The 16,504-nt window shown below is 32.5% G+C and overlaps 1 long non-coding RNA gene across 1 annotated transcript in view; it reads right to left on the bottom strand.

Moving 5' to 3' along the window:
• Window positions 1-239: 239 nt before the first annotated feature.
• The window catches only part of LOC134759664 (uncharacterized), a 41,665-nt gene continuing 25,400 nt past the window's right edge, over window positions 240-16,504 (bottom strand). The window contains exon 3 of the long non-coding RNA XR_010136215.1: window positions 240-791. This is a non-coding gene — a long non-coding RNA (uncharacterized LOC134759664). The remainder of the gene's footprint in view (window positions 792-16,504) is intronic.

Genomic DNA, 16,504 nt, shown 5'->3' with positions numbered 1-16,504 from the left:
GTTAACAAAAATAGATACAGGATTTGCATGTTACCTATGAATGCTGAATAAGAAATCAAGAATGTCTTAGTAAATGAATAAATATATTGAGTTCATAGATTGGAATATTCACTATTTTTATAATATTCAATATTCTCCTAATCTATAGAATGATGCAAACCCAATCTAATTTGCTGTATATATTTTTGCTGTATTGACTAGCTTATGCTAATTGTATGTAGAAAGGGACAGCATAGATAATTACCAAAACAAATGGAACAAAGTAAAACAAAGTTGGAGGATTTACTAAAATCTGTTGTATTGGGAATGGTAGTACCTATCCTAGGTTTAGATTTAGTGAGAAAGTATCTTTCTCTGTTTCAGACTCAATGAGTACATCTTCGTTCTGCTTAAGCATTGTGTTTCAATGGCCCTCAGGCATGCCCCTAGTTTTTGATATTTCAGACTTCATGGAGGAGGTGTCAGGGTCCTTCTACTGCAGCACTAGTTGGGTGCTCATAAGCCAGTTTCCCTGCATTGTCTTTCAGGAGGGACCATGGTGACAGATGTCCACTACTGAAACAGATCTTGCTTTGCATCTTTTTGTGAGTAAAGTAATTTTCCACCAAGTACTTGACTTGTGTTTTTTTTTTGGTGACTCCAATACTAACAGACAGTGGACAGAAGTATCTGGACTTCTATTCCTGGTGGCTGGTATTGTGATGAACTTCATTATCCTCCGTATAGTGATAGTCCTCTTCTGGCATTAGTAACTGGTGCACAGTGCTCTGCTCTACATGTGTTATCGTGTTCTGGGCAAAAGAATAACATAGAACAGATTAGAGAGCACATAAATATACACATAACATACAGTCTGCTATTCATTAATAACAATGCAAAAGAAATTCACTGGAGAAAGTTTTGTTCACTCAACTAGTGGTGCTTAACTAACTGGAACTTCAATACATACAACTAAACTTATGCAAACAGTAAATCAATATGAACCATAGACTGAAATCTAAAATGTAAAACTATAATTCATTAATTATATAATATAGAGAGAAAGTATTCATAGCCATATATTAGAAAAAAGGTTTCTTTTGTGCCACAGTACCCATTACAAGAAAAATATAGATAAATTGGACTTATTCAAAATTAGAACCTGTTTTTTCATGAATAAGTGAACTAAATCCTCTTAAGTGAATGAAAAGACAAACCATGCATTGTCTAGTAAAAGGAATCAGAGATTCTTGAAGTGGTTGATTCACCTGATGATTAGGAGCATCTTCTGCTGTCGGAGAATAAGGAAATATCCAAAAAAAGTCTGGAGATATGCCTAAATGGAACAGAAAACAACCTAAAAAAGCTCCTAAGGGCTAACATTAGAAAATTTTAAGTAAAAATAAGTAAATAAATAAATAAATACATTGGATTATGACCCAGAAATGTTCATTAAATAGTGAATGAAAAAACAAATTGTAGAATACCTAAACAATAAAATATTACTCAAAAATCAAAACAATGGGCAACTAATACATAGATAAGGTGGTTAACTGACAACCAATGAAATTGAATTGGGGAAAGCTTGATGTCAACAGCCCTATACCATTACAAGAGCCGCTGATAAAACAAAGATATCTGTGTATAGAATTGCATAAAAATAAAACATAACAAGTGAATCATACTGTTTGGTTCTTGCTCTAAATGCAAAATTTAGCAGTGTCTAACCCAGCTAGGGTCTGGATTATTCAAACCCTCTCCATAGTTAAATGAAATAGGAACTGATGGAGCATAATAATAGTAATTGATTTTTTAATAAAATTATCTTGTAATTTATTGGAAAAATGAACAGAATTTAAATTATATTGCACAGCTCTTGGATAATATATTTACTATAGGTCCATCCAAGTGTTATTAATTGACCATTAAGTGTTCAAATATTAATTGAGCTTCTATTTTGTCTCAGGCATTTTGTAAATTTTTGAGGATATAACAGTAAACAAGACATATTTCCTTAACTTTGCAAGCTTCCTATTTAATTAGAAAGACATAACAGTTTTTCTGTCAACCTCACCCCCTTCTTTCTCCCTCACACACACATACACAAACACAAAGATATAATTTTTAACAACCTCTATTTGAATTTGAGGAATTCCAAACTCTAATCAAAGTCTCAGCATCTTCTTATCTTCTGAAACACAACTTTGACCTATACATCTTGAACTTTCTAAGGTTCCTACATGTCCTGTAATGATGCATGAATAAAAATAAAAGTACCCATCTCCCCTTTCATTGCCTAATGAATTCAACACATTCAACAACCAGATTTTTGAGGAAGATAAATTAGGTGCAGCTATAAGTTCATTTCAGGGCTGACTGTTGATTGAAACATGAAGGATACTTTTTCAAACTCAGTACTGAGAGAGAATTGATTTATGTTACTTCATCAAAAGATAAACAAGGTGAAATTTTACTCATTAATACAAAATGGGTTTAATCTCTTTTCTACTTGAGCTGCAAACTATTTCTAGGTCTTAATGAAACTAGTTTAATGATATTTTTAGGATTGCAAATGTATTTACACTACCAGGATCTAAGTTAAAGAAAACCTATCTTGAAAATATGATTTTCTAAAATCTTGCAATTTCTGGAATTTAGATCTAGTTTATATACATATATACGTATCTATATCTGTATGTGTGTGTGTATATATATCTGTATATGTGTGTATACACACAGATACACACACACATATAATGTATATGCATGTATAAACAATAAAGAATATATTGACCTTCCAACTTCTTTTAGTTTTTCTTCCTCCAGCAAAGAGAAAGCTGACACATATTAGTCACTATGACTACTCATTAATTATAGTATATAACTGGAACTCATCAATTGTTTTCCCCATTTATTTACCCAAATGGCTAAAATACTGGACTCTCTGATTCCTTGCAGATCAAATCTAAATTTGATCTTGGATTATTTTTACAAAGTAGTCACAGAGCTCAATAGGATAGCAAAAACTTGCTGAATTTTATATGGACTCTGGTTTATAGGATATCCTGGCCCAGCATTAAAATATCTTGTGGATAGTAATTAAAACTACACAACTTTCTTAGTTTGGAGTTCCAAAATACGCTTGATTGATAGTATCTTAGCAGAATATGTGCCTTTTAATTTAATATCTGATTTAACCTGATAATCAAAAATGTCCCAATTTTTCAAAATATTACTGAGATAAATACCTTGACAGTCCAATAGGAACCCATGGACTCAATTTCAAGTATTAAAAACGTAATATATAACTGAGAATCTTATAGAAGTTAATCTCATTTATCATTCAGTATAATATTTCCTTCTACACAATTCTTCAAGATGGTTTTGCATTCGTATAAGCTCCTTACCTACCCTGACTGCAGGGTAGCTTTTAAGTTGAGTATCTGTCCCAGATAGTCTAGGATTATCTACCTCCTACTACCCTGAAACACAGTAATTTGCTTTGATCTAGTCTTCCTCGTTTTTGTCTTGTGCCATGCATCTGAATTCTATATCTTTACCAGTCCTTTTCAGGATCATATCTTATTTGGACTCTTCACATGGCCTGTATTCATTTTTATTAATATATACCTGTAATAAATAAGTTTAGAATATCAACTTGACTAGATTAAGGGATGCCTAGATATCTGATAAAGCAGTATTAGCAGGTGTGTCTTGTAAGAGTGTTTCCACAGGAGATGGCATGTGAGTTGGTGGACTGAGTGGGGAATATCCCACCTCAGTATGGGCCAGGAACCATCCAATAGGCTGGGAGCCCTGATAGAACAAAAAGACAGTGGAAAGGAGAATTCACTACTTGTTTTCTGAAGTTGGGAAAGCCCTCTTCTCTGGCCTTTGGATATGGGCACCAGAATGCCAGGTTTTTGTTCTTTGGACTCCTGGACTTGTACCAGCATGCCCTCACCTCCTGCTCCTACCACATTCACAGGCTTTTGGCCTTGGGCTCAGAGTTACACAATTATTTCTCTGATTCTAAGGGTTTTGGTCTTGAACAGCCATGCTACTAGCTTCCCTGGCTTCCCAGTTTTCAGACAACATGCTATGGGACTTCTTAGCCTACACAGTCATGTGAACAAATTCCCTTAATCAATCTCCTCTCTATGATCTATGTATCTATCTATTTACCTATCTATCTAACTACCTATCTATCTATGTATCAATCTGTTTACATATCTATATCCTATTCATTTGGTCTTTCTGGAAAATCCTGAATAATAAATTGATTACAAATTTTACCAATATAAACAATATGTAGTATACAATTTACAGATGATAAAATATTTAGTACTGCTTCTTGCAAATTTTACATAGCCAGTTGATTCTACCAGAATTATTATATTACTTTTCCAGCTTGAATGAGGTATAATTGACAAATAAAGGTTGTATTCATTTAAGATATACAATTTTATGATCTGATATACATGTACATTGTGAAATAATCACCACAATCAAGCTAATTCAAGCTAATTAACATGTACATTACTTCACATCATTGCTATTCTCTTCTTGTTGTTGTTCTTCTCTGTGTGTGTGTCTGTGGGTGGAAAGAATATTTAATAGCTACATAAATTTTAAATCAACTCAGTACCTTCATTTTATATTACATCCAGATTCATGCTCTGCAGCTTGGCATAAACTCTACCTCACAACTGCATGCCCTCAAAATCTGTCCCCCAAATAATCATCCTCTTCTTGGCTTTTAAAAACTTATTTAAGTAGCTATTGTATCTTCATTTAGCTCTTTCTTCTACAGATAAAATATCCACAGTAGCATCAATGATTCCTCATAAGCCACATAATATAGTGCAATGGTTTCAAACCGTATTGAAAAGATGTCTAGGAGTCATGCAGATCTAATTTTCCATCACCCAGGAGTAGAATGGTGAGGGTTTGGCAGAGTCAGAATATATGTGGCTCTGTGCTCTGCATTTTTACTTCAAGCACAGGTTGCACAGCTCTGACAGTATTTGTTTTAAATACAATATACCTATTAGGCATGTTTGAAGAGTTCATTAAACAAATAGGTAGGCTATAAACTACTCCCAAACAATAAGCTTAAATTTTAAAAGAATAGATTTTGGTGTCTGACAGACCTGAATTTAAAACACAGCTCAACATTTACTAACCACTTACCTTGTATTACCTTAGATAGTTTAAGCCCATAGACACTCAAGTTTTTTAACTGTACCATTGGGAAAGCAATCCATAATTTATATGTTGTAGGGACTAGGAAATTTATTTGTGTTTTTAACACACTGATAAAAAACATTTTCATATAATAAATACTTGAACAATTATTACTTGAAATTAAGGTTTTGGCCATACTGAATCAATGAGTGTCTCACTTATGCTATAAAAATTTATAAAACTGAACAAAATCTATGAAGAAACACTTTTCAAGTATTGAACAACATATCATGCAGTGGTTTGATCATTCAAAAAACTAAAACACATTAGAAGAGCTATACACTACTTACCTTACTATTGGACAGGGGAAAAATTCAAAACTAAGTACAGGGAAGTCAAGCTCAAATGAAGGGATCAGTGGTTTTACTAGTTGGAGAAAAAGAAATCAATTTTCATGACTGCTGAGGTGATTGGAATTTGCAGTTGCAGCCATTGGAATGGAGGAATATTCACAGGGAAGGAGTTTCAGATGTGTACCTTTAGTTGTTTTTCGCTCAGCCAAATACTAATCTAACAGAGCAAAAGACCATGTTAGAGCACCATAGTGGAAAAGCTGAGGTGAGACACAAGAGGTTGCAAAATGCTAGTAGTCTTTGAAGTTCTGACAAGAGTGGAGTTGATTTTGTGACTGATAATAATTTGAAGAGCCAAACATAACACAGATGTTGAAATTAATAGCCAAGACACTTAAGCAACTATTATAAATACTTACAAGATACTCAAGCAAAAGACAGACATAAATTGTTGAAAAAACAGACTTTGAGGAGTAAAATTGAAACAAAAAAGTCACAAGTGAAATTATAAATGCTTAAACACAATGTCTGAAATTAAAAATGCACTGGATTTTACTAAAATCAGATTGTAGAGTGACACTACATCTGCATATAGGGCAATAGACACTATTCTAAATACGACATGGAGAGAATAAAGATTTTAAAGAAATTGACAATATTTTTAATTGTGTTTATTTGGATCTTCTCTCTTTTTTTCTATATTGTTATAGGTAGCAGTCCATCTATCTTTTTAATTCTTTCAAAGAACTAGCTCCTGGAATAATTGATCTCATGTGTGGTTTTTCATGTCTCAATTTCCTTCAGTTCAGCTTTGATTTTGATTATTTCTTGTCTTCTACTAGGTTCCTCTAGATGTGATGTTAGGCTGTTCATTTGAGATCTTCGAACTTTTTGATGTGGGCATTTAGTGCTATTATAGTCCCCCTTAACACTGCTTTGGCTGTGTCCCAGAGATTCTGATATGTTGTATCTTTTATTCTCATTCGTTTCAAAGAACTTCTTAATTTCTACCTCAATTTTATTAGTTACCCAGAAGTCATTCAGAAGAAGATTGCTTAATTTCCATTTAATTTTATGGTTTTAAGTTATTTTTCTAGCATTGATTCCTATTTTTATTGCTTTGTGGTCCAAGAGTATTGTTGGTATTTTTTTTTGTTTTAATTTGTGGAGGGTTGTTTTATGCCCCATTGTGTGGACAATTTTAGAGTATGTGGCATGTGTCAATGAAAAGAATGTATATTCTGTTGTTTGGGGGTGGAAAGTTTTGTAGATGTCTATTAGGTCCATTTGTCAAGTGTTAAGGTCCTGAATATCTTAGTTTTCTGCCTCAATATTCTGCTAATACTTTCATTAGGGTGTTAAAGTCTTCCACTATTATTGTGTGGTTATCTAAATCTCTTCATAGATCTCCAAGAGGTTGCTTTATGTATCCGGAATGACAAAGGGGACATTACCACTCACCCCACAGAAATATAAAAAACCCTCAGAGACTATTACAAATAGCTTTTTGCACCCAAGCTAGAAAACCCAGAAGAAATGGATAAATTCCTGGTAAAACACAATCTTCCAAGATTGATCAGGAAAAGATCGAATCCCTAAGGAGACCAATAATGAGTTCTGATATTGAATCAGTAATAAGAAGCCTACCAACCAAAAAAAAAAAAAAAAAAAAGCCCAGAACCAGACAGATTCACAGCTGAATTATACCAGATGTATACGGAAAAGCTGCTAACATTCCTACTGAAACTATTCTAAAAAATTCAGGAGAAGGGACTCCTTCCTCATTCTCTGAAGCCAGAATCTTCCTGATAGCAAAGCCTGGAAGAGACACATCAAAAAAAGAAAATTTCAGGCCAGTAGCTTTGAAGAACGTAGATGTAAATATATTCAACAAAATACAAGAAAATTACAGAAGTACTTCAAAAAGCTAGCCCATCACAATCAAGTAGGCTTTATCCTTGAGATGCAAGGTTGGTGCAATAAATGTTATTCACCATATAAACAGAACTACAAACAAAAACCACCTGATCATCTCAATAGATGCAGAAAAGGCTTTTGATAAAATTTAACGTTCCTCTATGTTAAAACCCTCCAAAAAACTAGGCATTGAAGAAATATACTTCAAAATAATAAGAGCCATCTATGAAAAACCCATGGCCAACATCATATTGAGTGGGTAAAAGCTGGAAGCATTCCTCTTGTAAACCAGAACAAGACAATAATGTCCTCTCTCATCACGCCTATTAAAAATAATATTAGAAGTCTTAGCTAGAGCAATCAGGCAAGAGAAAGAAATAAAAGACATCCAAATAGGAAGAGAGAAAGTCAAACAATCCCTGTTTGCAGATGATATTATTCTATACCTAGAAAACCCCATAGTCTCTGCTCAAAATCTCCTTGGTCTGATAAACACCTACAGCAAAGTTTCAGGATACAAAATCAGTGTACAAAAATCAGTAGCATTCCTACGCACCAACAACATCCAAGCTGAGAGCCAAATCAAGAACACAATCCCATTCATAATAGCAACAACAACAAAAAATACCTAGGAATACAGCTAACCAAGAGGGGTAAGCCCTCTACAACAAGAATTACAAAACACTGTTCAAATAAATCAGAGATGCCACAAATGGCAAAGCATTCCATGGTCATAGATAGCAAGAATCAATATTGTCAAAATAGTCATATTGCCCAAAGCAATTTATAGATATAATGCTATTCCTATCAAACTACCAATGACATTCTTCACAGAATTAGAAAAACTCTCTCTCTCTCTATCTCTCTCTCTCTATATATGTGTGTATATATATATATGAGATATATATATGATATATGTATATCTAATATATATATTAGATATATATGATATATACATATATATACACGTATATATACATATATAATATATATATGATATATACATATATATATACATATATATACATATATATATGTATATATATATATGTATATGGCAATCCTAAACAAAAAGAACAATGCTGGAGGCATCACATGGCCATACTTCAAACTATACCACAAGGCTACAGTAACCAAAACAAATATGGCGTGGCATATGTGTCAGGTATGAAAACAGATACATAGACAAACGGAACTGAATAGAGAGCCCAGAAATAAGGCTGTGCACCTACAACCATCTAATCTTCCACAAAATCAACATAAACAAGCAGTGAGGAAAGGATTCCCTGCTCAATACATGGTGGCCACATGCAGAAGATTGAAACTGGACCATTTTTTTATACCATATACAAAAATCTATTCAAGATGGATTAAACACTTAAATCTGAAACCAAAACCTACACAAACCTTGGAAGATAACCTAGGAAATACCATTCTGGACCTAGGACTTGGCGAATACTTCACCACAAACGTGCCAAAAACAATTGAAACACAAACAAATATTGACAAATGGGGTCTAATTAAAGAGTTTCTGTGCAGAAAAAGAAACCATCAACAGAGTAAACAGACAATCTACAGAATGGGAGAAAATATTTTCAAACTGTACACCCATCAAAGGTCTAATATCCAGAATCTATATGGAATTTAAACAAATTTACAAGCAAAAACACACAATCCCCTTATAAAGTGGGCAAAGGATATGAACAGACACTTCTCAAAAATGGACATTCATGTAGCCAACAAGCATGTAAAAATTTCTCAACATCACTAATCATTACAGAAATGAATGTCAGAACCACAATGAGTTTCTCACACCAGTCAGAATGGCTATTATTATGAAGTCAAAAAATTACAGGTGCTGGCAAGGTTGTGGAGAACAAGAAATGCTTATTTACTGCTGATGGGAGTGTAAACTAGTTCAGCAAGTGTCAAAAGCAGTTTGGCAATTTATGAAAGAATTTAAAATAGAATTACCATTTGACCTAGCAATCCAAATATTGGGTATATACTCAAAGGGACATAAATCATTCTACTATAAAGACACATGTATACATGTATTTATCATAGCACTATTTACAAAAGCAAAAGCATGGAATCAATCTAAATGCCCATTAATAGTAGACTAGATAAAGAAAATATGGTGCATATACACCACGGAATGCTATGCAGCTATGAAAAAGAATGAGATCATGTCCTTTGCGGCAACACAGATGAAGCTGGAGTCCATGATCCTAAGCAAACTGATGTAGGAACAGAAAACCAAATACTGCATATTCTCACTTATAAGTGGGAGCTAAACATTGAGTAAATATGAATATAAAGAAGGGAACAACTGACCCTGGGACCTACCTGAGGGTGGAACATGAGAGGAGGATAACAGTCAAAAAACTACCTATTAGGTACTATGTTTATTACCTGGGTGAAAAAATTGTACATTAAACCCCCATGCAATTCACCTATATAACAAACCTGCACATATACCTCTGAAAATAAAAGTAAAACAAAAAGAAATTGACATAGCCTCATTGACTTGTAGGGAAAATATTAAGTAGCCAAATATGCATGAGAATCTCAAAAAAGAGAAAAGATATGAAGACCATAAAAAAAGAAATTTCCAAATTTGATGGGAAATAGCAATCCACATATTTACAATACTTATAAATCTCAGGCAGGATAAATGCATACATACAAATAGACAAATGAAAGTAAGGACATCATAGTAAAATTGTGGAAAACAAAACACAGTCAGGGGATAGTGGGAGGTGGGGGTGTTTAACAGGTACAAAAAATATAAAGAGTGAATAAGACCTAGTATTTGATAGCACAACAGGGTAACTACAGTAAAGAATAATTTAATGGCACATTTAAAAACAACCAAAAGAGTATAATTGAATTGTTTGTAACACAAAGAATAAATGCCTGAAGGGATGAATACCCCATTTTCCATGATGTGATTATTATACATTGCATACCTGCATCAAAATATCTCATGTACCTCATAAATATATACACCTACTATGTACCCACAAAAATTAGAATTTAAAACAATCTTAAAATGAGTAAGAAAAGATTGAAAAATCACACAGATATCTATATGAATATAGATCAGAATAACTGCCCATGACTTTGCTATTGTAAATAGTACTGCAATAAACATACGTGTGCATGTGTCTTTATAGTAGAATGATTTATATTCCTTTGAGTATATACCCAGTAATGGGATTGCTGGGTCAAATGGTATTTCTAGTTCTAGATCCTTGAGGAATCTCCATACTGTCTTCCACAATGGTTGAACTAATTTACATTCCCACCAACAATGTAAAAACATTCCTATTTCTCCACAGTCTCGCCAGCAGCTACTGTTCTTAACTTTTTAATAATCACTGTTCTGACTAGTGTGAGATGATATCTCATTGTGGTTTTGACTTGCATTTCTTTAATGATCAGTGATGCTGAGCTTTTTTTACATATGTTTGTTGGCCACTTAAATGTCTTCTTTTGAGAAGTGTCTGTTCATATCCTTTGCCTACTTTTTGATGGGGTTGTTTGTTTTTTTCTTGTAAATTTGTTTAAGTTCTTCGTAAATTTTGGATATTAGACTTTGTCAGATGTATAGATTGCAGAATTTTTCTCCCATTCTGCAGGTTGCCTCCCCTGTTCACTCTGATGTTAGTTTCTTTTGCTGTGCAGAAGAAGCTCTTTAGTTTAATTAGATCCCATTTGTCAATTTTGGATTTTGTTGCAGTTGCTTTGGTGTTTTCATCATGAAGTCTCTGCCCATGCCTATGTCCTGAATGGTATTGCCTAGGTTTTCTTCTAGCGTTCCAACCCGTATGCCTATCAGTGATAGACTGGATAAAGAAAATGTGGTACATATACACCATGGAATAATCTGCAGCCATTAAAAAATGAGACCATGTGCTTTTTAGGGACATGGATGAAGCTGGAAGCCATCATCCTCAGCAAACTAACACAGGAAAACAAACAAACACCACATGTTCTCACTCATAAGTGGGAGGTGAACAATGAGAACACAGGAACACAGGGAGGGGAACAACACACACCAGGCCATGTTGAGGGGTGGGACACACCAGGCCATGTTGAGGGGTGCAACAAACCACCATGGTACACGTATACCTAGGTAACAAACCTGCACGTTCTGCACATGTGTCCAGAACTTAACGTAAAAATAGAAAAAAAGAAAAAAAATTGTGAAAAATTATAGAACTGTGACACGCAATAGAAACATATTAATTTAAGATACTATGATTTTACATTAAATGTCCAGTATTCTTTTCTTTTCCAGTCTTTTTATGATCTCTAGCTCAATTTCTCAAAGGCCTTATGAGTTTACAGATCTAAATTAAGAATTACTCATTTGTCCATTAAATCTTTGAAAGCTGCATTGTTCAGGTTTCAGTTGAAGTAATGTTACATAAAAATAATCCAAATTTAGTGGTTTGCCACAATACGCATTTATTTCCTTCTCATGGATGTGCAAGTAGGCTATAGTTCTGTTAGGCTTGGCTGTAATCAGCTGAAGTCATCTTCTGGATGACATTTGGGTTCAAAACTGCTTCGTGTGTCTACCTATAATTTTTATTACTTAACCTGCTGTACTTGCTGTTTCTCTTGTATAATATTAAATAGAAGTGGTGATAGCAAGTTATCTTTGCATGATTCACTATCTCAGAGGGATAAAATTACTTTTTTTGCCATTAAGTATAACATCTTTTGTAGGAACTCTTTATCAGTATAAACAAGTTCCTTTCCTGCTTAGTTTGCTAGAGTTTCTATTACAGATGCTGAAATAGATGATGAGCTTTATGACGTATGTTGAAATGGTTTCATCATTTGTTTTCTGCTGATAATATAGTGAATTGTATTATGTATTATTATTTTTTGATGTTGGACCAAACTAGCACTCATGGAATAACTCAAATGTTCGTATTTTATATAAATTATAAAATTCAATTTACTATCATTTGAAGTAGAATTTGTGTTAATAATGGGAGATTAGTCTGAAATTTTTGCTTCTTTTCATGTTATTGTCAGATTTTGACATCAAATACATGCAGGCCACATGAAATGAGTTGGAAAGTATTGTCTTTCTTCAATGTGTGTATAGTAAGCTCTTATTAAAAATATGTGTATATACATGTATATATATTCTGAGGTTTCAGAAGGTGGACATTACTTAATTTTAAAAACCTTGGAAGTACCTAAAACACAGGCATCTGAGCCTTATGATCTATTTGTAAAAACATTTTAAATGCAATTTTGATTTATTTAATAAAATGGGCTTAGATTTTCTTCTAAAAAAAGAATAACTGTCAATTTCTCATCAGAAAAAAATTACAAACCACAAAGAAATAGAATGGCACTTTAAAGTACTGAAAGAAGAAAAATATCAATTTAAAATTTTATAACTACCAAATCTATCTTTCTAAAATAGAGCCGAAATAAATAAAGCTTTAAAAATGAACAAAAGCTTTCCATAGTCAAACCATAACCTTTAAAAAAGAAAAAAAAAAAAAAGAACAAGAACTAAGAGGACTCATTGCCAGAAAAATTCTGCCCTACCCAATATTTTAAACATTATTTAAAATAAGAGGAAATACTATCAAATGGAAACATAGGCCTACATGATGAAAAGAATTGTATATTTTAGATATTGAATATCTAAAAATATACAATATATAAGAGAAATATCTTTTAGATATTGTATATCTAAAAGATCATTTTATTTTCTTACTTATTTTAAAATATATATGGCTGTTTAATGCAAAATAATGGCAACATATTATGGAGTTTATAAAATACATTGAACTTAAATATGTGATAATAATAGCACAAAAGGTGGAAGCAGAATAAATCAATGTATGCTGTTTTAAGTTTCTTAAATTTTGTTGTAATTTCTAAAAATGCTATATTAACTTGGTGAAAAATTAAGGATGGACACTATTGATATTTTGAGCTAACAATAAAAATATAAACCAAACACCAGTCAGCTAAAATGTTAGTAAATGAGATAGAATTATAAAAATAAATGCTTCATTTAATAAAAAGATGACAAAAAATATGAAAAATTAAAGAACACATAGAACAATAAAAATAGCAAGATTGTACACTTAAACCAACAGTATCAATAATTATTTGAAATACAAATAAACTAAAACTCTCCCACCCCCAAAAACACAGCAGAGATTGACAAGTCAAATAAAAAGCAAGACTCATCTATGCTGTTTCTGAGAGATAAGCTATAAATACAGCACTAAATAGTAAGATATAAAGGAGACAAAAAGATGTACTGTGAAAACTCTAGTCGGATTTTAAAATGACAGGTTTAAATAATTTCAACCATTTGTGTTTTAGAGCAGAAAAAATTACCATAGATAAAGGCATTCATAAAATAATAAAATAACCAACTAATCAAGAAAACATAACTGTCCTAAATGTACATAAATGTAATAACAAAGAACTGAATTATACAATACAAAAACTGAAAGGACTAAAGGAAGAATTAAATCACAAGAACGTGGGAGATGTAATAAATTCTCTTAGTAACTGACAAAACAATTATTTTTATAAAAATCAGTACCTGGTGTCTGTGTGTGTATCAACCTTTATAGAACATTAGATCATAGAAATGCCATGACAAAACAGAGATTTTTTCCAATCCAATGTACATAGAAGATTCATCAAGGTAGTTCATATGCCAGCCTATAAATTAAGCTTGATTACATTTTTTTCAAAACGGAAATACATACCAAATGTTCTTTCAGGAAAAAATGTAATTAAATTTGAAATCAATAAAAAAATAAGACACCCGAAAAATCTCCCAATATGTGGATTAAGCAACACACCTACAAACTGTGTGAATCAGGGAAAAGCATTCTACCTTCACTTCACACTATGAACAAAAATTAATTTTATATAGTTTATAGATTAAATGTAAGGACCAAACATATAAAGCTTCTAGGGAGAAACAACCAGGGTAGACAGAAACAGCTTTTACAGAACAGAGAAAAGAAAACTCACAAGAGAAGCGATCGATAAATTTGTCTTCTTCTGTCTCAGAGAAGAACAATAATTGACAGAGTGAAAAATTTGGCTTCTTCTGAGAGAGAAGAGGTATATCCTATATATATATACACACACACATATATATGTGTGTGTGTGTATGTATAAAATATATGAGCTATATATCTCTCTCTCATAGATGTATATAGATTATCTAATATATATATGAGATATATATGTCTCATATACATAAGATATATATGAGGTATATAAAGCAGATTAGAGTCAAGAAGGTACAATTACATATATATCTCCTATATGAGATATATTTCACATATATGCATATCTCATATTTATATCTCATATATGTATATCTCATATACTAAAAATATATCTCATATATATGTCCTATGTCATATATCTCATATCTCATATACATATGTCCTATGTTAAATATATGTATAAATATATGACAACTTGTGTTGACACTTTTAGGCATCAAAGAAATGCAAATTAAAACTAAAGCAATATTATTATAAACCCATTCCATATGTATGAATACTAGAATGCCTAAAATGTAAAGACGGGCATGACCAAATGCCAACAGTGATATGGAACAAAGTACATTTCTTGTGAGTGTAAAATTTTGGAATCACTTGGGAAAACAGCTTGGCAGTAATTCATAAATTTAAAGGTATGACTACCCTGTGTTTGTGATATAGCAATTTCACTTCTAGATCTATAGTTAGAAAATTAAATAAAATACAGTTCACAAAAAAGACTTTTGACAAAAATCTTCCTAACAGTTTAATTAACATAGACTCAAAATGGAAATAGTTCATCAATTGGAAAATGTATAAACACATTGTTGAAAATTCTAATAATAGCATATTATTACTTAGCAGTGAACAGAATAAAGAAAAGAATAAACTGAATTAATGAGATATTCATAAGTGATAAAATATATCATGGAAATTTCACAGATGTGCTAATCCAAGAAGCAACATATAAAAGAATACATACTATATGATACATTTATATGAACTTCTAGAAAAGACACAACTAATCTTTGGTGATAGAAATCAGAGCGCTGGTTGCTTCCAAGAAAGTGGGATGTAAACAGTGAAGGGGTAGATTACTTTCTTAAGTTAAATGTTTCATATCTTAATATACTTCTGGATGACACGTGTTCAAATTTGTCAAAACTTACAAAAACTGTATAATTAAACTCTGTGCATTTATTTAACTGTGTGAATATTACAGAAGGAAGAGGAGCAGGAGGAAGAGGAGAAGAAGAAATGGTTATCTTTCTTTTGCTTTCCCCTTCGCCCTTCAATTTCCTGGTTGTATTCCTTTAAATCTTTCTCTCCCATGAACTCTACTTAATTCTTGGGCTTTTAAAAATGTGACCTAGAACTTGCCTTTTAAAAGAATAAAATGCTCTTTTTTTCCTCCCAGACATGATTATAGATTTAGAATTGATACCTATGTAATATTTACATATTTTTTGTAAATATGCTTAATATGCCATTTTATTTTTTAACAAATACAAGGATTGCCTGTTCACTCTGATGGTGGTTTCTTTTGCTGTGCAGAAGCTCTTTAGTTTCATTAGATCCCATTTGTCAATTTTGGCTTTTGTTGCCATTGCTTTTGGTGTTTTAGACATGAAGTCCTTGCCCATGCCTATGTCCTGAATGGTATTGCCTAGGTTTTCTTCTAGGGTTTTTATGGTTTTAGGTCTAACGTTTAAGTCTTTAATCCAGCTTGAATTAATTTTTGTATAAGGTGTAAGGAAGGGATCCAGTTTTAGCTTTCTACCTATGGCTAGCAAGTTTTCCCAGCACCATTTATTAAATAGGGAATCCTTTCCCCATTGCTTGTTTTTCTCAGGTTTGTCAAAGATCAGATAGTTGTAGATATGCGGCATAATTTCTGAGGGCTCTGTTCTATTCCATTGATCTATATCTTTGTTTTGGTAACAGTACCATGCTGTTTTGGTTACTGTAGCCTTCTAGTACAGTTTGAAGTCAGGTAATGGGATG

Source organism: Pongo abelii, chromosome 12 (genome assembly GCF_028885655.2).
Source record: "Pongo abelii isolate AG06213 chromosome 12, NHGRI_mPonAbe1-v2.0_pri, whole genome shotgun sequence".
Lineage (NCBI taxonomy): Eukaryota > Metazoa > Chordata > Mammalia > Primates > Hominidae > Pongo > Pongo abelii.
This window is presented reverse-complemented; position numbering and strand designations above follow the sequence as displayed.